The sequence below is a fragment of the Palaemon carinicauda genome, chromosome 22, assembly GCF_036898095.1.
Source record: "Palaemon carinicauda isolate YSFRI2023 chromosome 22, ASM3689809v2, whole genome shotgun sequence".
Taxonomy (NCBI): domain Eukaryota; kingdom Metazoa; phylum Arthropoda; class Malacostraca; order Decapoda; family Palaemonidae; genus Palaemon; species Palaemon carinicauda.
Genome location: NC_090746.1, coordinates 89,374,159 through 89,380,835, shown reverse-complemented (window position 1 = coordinate 89,380,835; position 6,677 = coordinate 89,374,159). Strand labels below are relative to the sequence as shown.

Sequence of the window (6,677 nt, the reverse complement as noted above, 5' to 3'; positions counted from 1 at the left end):
CTTCCAATTTGAATTTTTTTTTAATTTTAAAAACTGTCAACTTTTAACATTTTGTTAAATTTGTTCTATCGTTGTAATGTAAATTTTGTAATTGAATTTTTAATTAAATAGTTCAGGGTCTTATTATATAGACAGATTTTCAGCTCTACAAGTCTTGTTCAATTTTTGCTTATGTGAATGAAGTCGCCAATAAGTGGTACAGCAATCTAATCTGAATCGTTTGTTTTCAGGTTGTGTGAAATGAAGTTAACTTAAAGGAGTGGATAAATCGCAACTTGTCTTGTGGCATAGATCTTCGATAGAATATCTTAGCTCTCTTAATTACGAAGCGCAGGATTGAGTAGATTCTTCTACGATCTCTTAAGCTTCGTAATTTAGAAAAAGCTGGGACGTATTGGAGAACTGTTAACGAATGGAGCGTTTTTATACACACCCATAAGTAAATCCAGGAGATAAAAACTGGTCTGGCACTGAAATCCAAAAGACAACATGCAATGATAAAGAGAAGGCGGAAGGGAACCTGCTTCCAAGAAGGTGACGGAAGAAATGCAAGGATCGAGTAGGCGTTAGAAGGTTACTGAAGAAATATTACTCGAGAGACGGCATGACAGAAGAGAATACAATTGAGAAGATATATGCAAGGGAACTGCTATTAAGAAGAGAACGTAGCAATACAGGAGAATGTAATAATGGAGAATGAGAGAATGTGAATAAATAATTATATACATACTAGTAAGCTATATTATTTATACTTAACACTCCTACGGTTTTATGTTAATGTGGTATAAATAATAAATTCTGACTTCTTCTTTTGGTTTTATTTATCTTTAAACTTATAAGCATTCTATACATTTCATCTTATTTTCTTCTGCTCCAGTATATCTCGTCCTATTTTCTTCAGTTTCAACTATTTTCTTCAGTTTCAACTCATTACCTCCCAGGCACTCAGCAATTCACCCGTCCATAACCTCTGCAGAATTCTGTCGCAAACATTCGTGAAAGAAAATGCTTTCATCTAATACTAAATATCTCGTCATATTTTCTCCTTTTTCTTCTCCGGTACATCTCCATCCTATTTTCTTGTTTCAACTCATTTCCTCCCAGGCACTCAGCAATTCACCAGTCCACATCCTCTGCGGAATTCTGTCGCAAGCATTCCTGAAAGAAAATGCTTGTATTATCAACTAGGTATATAAAAACTGGGTATATAAAAACAGAAGATTTATAAAGTATATAACATCTTGCTCGGTTCTCTATCCGGTCGAAGCTGTGCATAATTTAGTTTAAAACAGACTTGATGGTAGTGATTAAATTTTTGCATTGATTACCTTAACTACTGTAGCTGTTTAGAAAGATTAAGATTCATTATTCCATCAGTAACTGGTGTATGCTATGCTTTAGGTATCGGTAACTTAACTACAAACGTGTCAATTTTGCATTTTTCTATTGCAAACTACGTATTTTAAAACTCTCGAATTAAAGTTACGATCAACTAAAAGTTACGTTGTAAAAACTGAATATACTGTATTTCTCAATTTAAATGTACTAAATTTTCATAATTTAATGTACAAGTAGAAAAGCTTGAAATTCCAGACACTTTCCAAATTACTGTTATACCTAACTAAGACAGTTAAAAAACTTTTATGCACTTACTATATGATACCAAAGTCTCTCAATTGCACCGGTAAAATGGCAGCAAATTAACTTTCCATCAACGTCATTCCATAGTTTTATTGGGGAAGATTCTTAAATTTTCTCTGGTAGAAAAAAGTGAGCTTGTTACCTTACAATCTCTGTCATTAAGGTCGCCTTAAAATCTGCAAAACATAATCAAGCATTGAGGTGTGCAAATATCAAGCAAAATCTCTTATAACCAATAAGAAATTCATTTGAAAAGTTTAGTTTGCAAAGAGGACTAATTCACACGATTTTCATACTGGCCAGTTTCCGTACAAAGTGCCTGTGTCATTAAGGTCTCCTTTAAAACCTTCCAAAAAAATTAAGCATTGATGTGTGCAATTAAGCAAAATCTCAATTAAGCAAAATCTCTTGTAACCGATAAATAAAAAAAATATTTTAAAGTATTTTGCAAAGGACTAATTCACACATTTTTCATACGTGCCAAGATATTTTAAAGATATGTAACATCATTAAAGTAATTTAACTTAAAATTACCAGCCTGTAAATATCCTATTCAACTTTCTTTCACACCCTGAACTGCATTACTTCAAGTACTTAATAAACACTAATTTTCAGAGCATTGAGCTGAAATTTTCACCTCCATAGACAATGGGGCAGATTGAAAAGGAGTTTCAAAAGATTTCTAAATCAAATTTTTAAGCAATTTAGAGATTCACTGTAAAGCTTTATAAAAAATAGTAAATCAAAATGCAAAAAACTCAGTCAATATAAATTCGAAAATATCAACATTATCGTTTTATTAAAGTTTTATCTAATACCATTTGCATCTAAATTTCATTCAAAGCAATCACCAAGTCAAACTCACCAAGAATCTAGTTATATAAGGAAAGGGTCTTTGGGCATTTTGAACAACCTCACGTGTCAAGACCAAAATCAGGCATACGATATATTTTGTCAAGAACATACTTTTAGAAATAGATGAAAGTAAAATCTTCCGTATTCGATGGAAATTCAAACTAATTCGTGTAAAGCTCAGCAAATTTATTAAAAACAATTTAATTTACTACATAAACCAAGTATCGTTTGTAGAAATAAGAATGAGTTTTTTCTTGCCGCTCGTAGTGGGGTGCTAATTATCTCCCGATTTATAAGTACTAAAGAAAATGGGTAATTGCAATATTAGAACCATGAATCAGATTTGATAGTTACAGTAGGGGAGAAAAAATTTATGAATAGATGAATTTAGTTAATTAAATTTTTGATACCTTGGCCCTATGTGAAATACGTAAGGGTATTGGTAATGAAACGAGCCAATATATCTATTCAGGAAGAATAGATTGAGTTTGAAGAGAAGGGGGGTAGGGATAATGACACTAATACCATAAAGGGCATTAACAACAGGAGTTGCAAATAGTATGTTATTTGCTAAGTCTACATCAAATCACTGCAATGTGTGTTGTAGTTTACACTAACAAATGAGTCTCCTTATGAATTGAAAGAAGAATGCTATGAACTGCAGTCAGTGTGTAATAGAAGATCCCAGAAAGATACTAATATCATTGGTGTCCTCAATGCTAAAATTGGAAGGAATTATCAAGGTATGAGAATGATGGGTATCAATTATCTTCAAGTTGCAAATTAAAATGGCACATTTTATAAGTTGTCTACTAAATCATCTGGTTATTGTGGGTGCTCATCCCTACACAAGGACATCCACAAGTGTACATGGACTTCACCTTGTGACAAAAAATTAGATAGATCATATAGCCAACAATAAAGAGGACACTGCGAAATTAAGGAGCTACAGAGGTGCAGATATTGGTTGTATCACCAGCTTCTCATTGCCAAACTTAAATTAAAACAAAGTACCTCAAAAATGTAGATAGGATACCTAGGTTGGATAAAACAGCTTCTACAAGAATAAACATTTGTAATTGCATGTAGGAATATTTGCAGTTTGGGGAGCAGACAATTAACGAAGAATTGTGTGATATCAAGAACATATGTCAGTTGGTAGTGAAGTTTTGGGACATTCAGTTATAAGGAGAAAGCCATGGATATCAAATGATACTTGGGATACTATAAAAAGAGAAAGACATTGATTTTTGGAAGTTTTCAAGTTAGTAATGAAAATTATAAGGTAGACCATGCTAAGTATTCCAGTACTTATAAAGTTCAAAAGGCCAAAATAATCATATTTCCTGCTCCCCCTCCTTACACACCTGACAAATTACGGGTAACTTTCATACCTTCAAAGCCCTTTGTATTATAAATTAGTATAATAGGCGAGCGCGAACACGCGCTGTGATCCAATGCAAATTTCAAACTTTTCATTAAGGCTTCACGCCAGTCACTTGTCTTTTACAGTTAACAACGCAGCTTACCAGTCAATCGCATAAATGATTGGAGACTATTTTATACAGTTAAGTAGATGAAGCTGACAAAGCTATTAATTCAAGGGTCATGGCTACGGTTGTAGAATCTTAGAATTATTAGTTTAATCTCTATTGGGGCAAAGAAGCGGAAAGCGGTACCATCAGAATGAGATAGGTCGGTTGTTTATCAGAAGATGAAAGGCAACGTTGAATGGAACACTTTGTGAAGTCACAAATTGGACATATAAAAGGAACAATTTGATCGATATACCTAAAGCTGAGGGAGACCTTTATGAATTTAGTGTGTGATGAAGCTCGAGAAAAACTCAAGATGGAAATGCCCTGGATAAGAGGGAATAACTGCTGAGAGGATATTGGTCGAATATAGAGTGACTCACAGAATACAAGATTTTGTATCATGTGGCTTGAAGAAGCAAAACCTGATTAATGAGAGCTAGGAGTGTTGGCGAAAATGGAAAAAAAAAGATATGACATTTCAATTAGAGGGGCATCACACTTGCGTTAGTTGTCATTTAAGTATATGGTACGCTCATTATACAGAAACTAGAGAGAAAGATTAACGAAAAGCTGAGAAATGAACAAGTAGGATTTAGAAAAGGTAGAAGTTAAATTGACCAAATTTCTATTTTGAGACATGTACAGCAATGCGTAATATACAAAATCCCCTTTTGATGGCATTTGGACTGTGTGCACCGGTCACATTTGGTGAGTCCTGTGTTATGAAGTTACCCTTAAATATGTAAATTTGATTCTGTTCAGGGGCATAAGTGCATAGATAATGTTATTGGAGTCCTATCAATTTCTCCTCATGGATTCTGTAATATATAGAACAGCTGTGGATGGTGGAGAAGGGTTGGACGGGACCGCATTGGTAATAGGAAGTTAACTTACCTCGAGTATGGCGATTACACTGACTTTAATAGCAGAAGACCAAAGACAGGTGAGAACAGAATATGCAATGGAAGATGAAATGTCATTGGAAGGATTAAGGATTAATGTGGTAGAGTAATTTAGGTATTTAGGAACTATGATCTCTTAGTCTTTTTAGGATTGGAGTTTAATGAAAGACTGAAAAAGCCAAGCAGACAATGGCTAGATTAAGTAAAATTTGGAAATCAAATCGCCTGAAATTACATATCAGGTTATTTATCCGTTCATTGAGGTCAGAGCTACTGTATGGACATGAGTCGTGGTATGATAATGAAGATATTCAACAGGTTTTGTTGATTTGGTAGAATTGAGAACAAAGCCCTCAGAAGAATATTGGGAGATGAATGACAAGATAGGATTATAAATCAAATTAAGATTACTCTAGTGCCATGCGTGGATGGGATCATGGGGTAGATAAATGTGGTTTGGGTATGCTGTTTGCACTTCCCAAGAGATTAGTTCACTATACGTTTAAATGGGCTCCACAAGGCACTAGACGAGTGGAGGACCCAGGCCTACATGGCTGAAGACTATGAAGCTCGATGTAGATAATGAATGGAGAAGTATCTATTCAAAAGCTCAAGAGAGACGACTGGCGAAATCTAACCAGTTCTTTGCGTCAATAGGCGTAGGAGATGAGGAGATGATGGATGTCACATTGCATGAAATTTTAAAGTCAAAACCTACCAATTTAACAATATAGATTACTGTGAATTATATCAATCGAAGATATGTTTCATATCCAAATGTTAAAATTCTGCATGAGAAAATTAGATTTGTAAGACTACCAAAGAAAAATGCTAAAAATATTTATAGAAATATGAAAAATACTGGGAATACAAAATATTCGTGAAGACAAATAAAAAATAATTCAAATAGTACATTAAGATTAAACCTGCTACAAGAAATGTGTAGGGAAAACATTACGAATCTTGGGAAACTGTATAAAGGAAAAAGTTATTCTAGAAGTGTCTCCAGAAATTCAGTCACGAAAGGTCACTAAAACTGCAGCAACATTACACCCAAGAGAATTACAAATCTGCACAGTTGTGTAGGAACGTTAACCAAAATCTCTAACCCCGAATGTGAAAAACTAAAAATCAATATTCACAATAGCGTAACTTCAGCCTCAAGACACCAAGAGTATGCGAAGAACAAGAGAAGCCCATAAGAAAACTCAGAACGCAAAAGAAAACGAAATGCAATACAAAAAAAAAAAAAAGAAAAAAAAAAAAAAAAAAAAAAAAAAAAAAAGTTAAAGACCAGAAGACAACGTAATATGCAGAAATAATTTTAATTACAGCAGATGAGAGACATTAATAACTCATTGCTTGAAGAAAACTGTACAAAAAGCATTAAAAATTTTAGAATGCTAATAGCCAAGATCAGGAGAGAACCCTGAAAAATAAGATATTGGAAAATTACATTAAATAAATAGCAATAATAATAGGAAAAGGGATATATATTCTGATATCAAACCTACAGTAACTTGTAATGTTAACTAAAAGTATTATTGCTACAATAGACTTTTATTAATGAAATTTACAGGTTTTTCGTGGGATTTTCTTTTAGGCATTTCGTTCTTGACTTCCCAATAAATTGTTGATTTACTGTTGGAGTTTTAACATTCAGCCTGTTCGTAATTCCCTTATTTCCAGTTTCAAACTAGAGTTTCAAATACACCTGGAAGAAATCAAAGACTATAGAATA

General features: G+C 33.5%; 1 long non-coding RNA gene across 1 annotated transcript; it reads right to left on the bottom strand.

Moving 5' to 3' along the window:
* Positions 1–1,046: 1,046 nt before the first annotated feature.
* Positions 1,047–6,646, bottom strand: LOC137616167 (uncharacterized). Its single transcript, XR_011039306.1, has 3 exons — positions 6,514–6,646; positions 1,654–1,817; positions 1,047–1,158 (listed from the first exon to the last, which is right to left on the bottom strand). It is a non-coding gene; the product is annotated as an uncharacterized lncRNA (long non-coding RNA).
* Between the last annotated feature and the right edge of the window lie 31 nt (positions 6,647–6,677).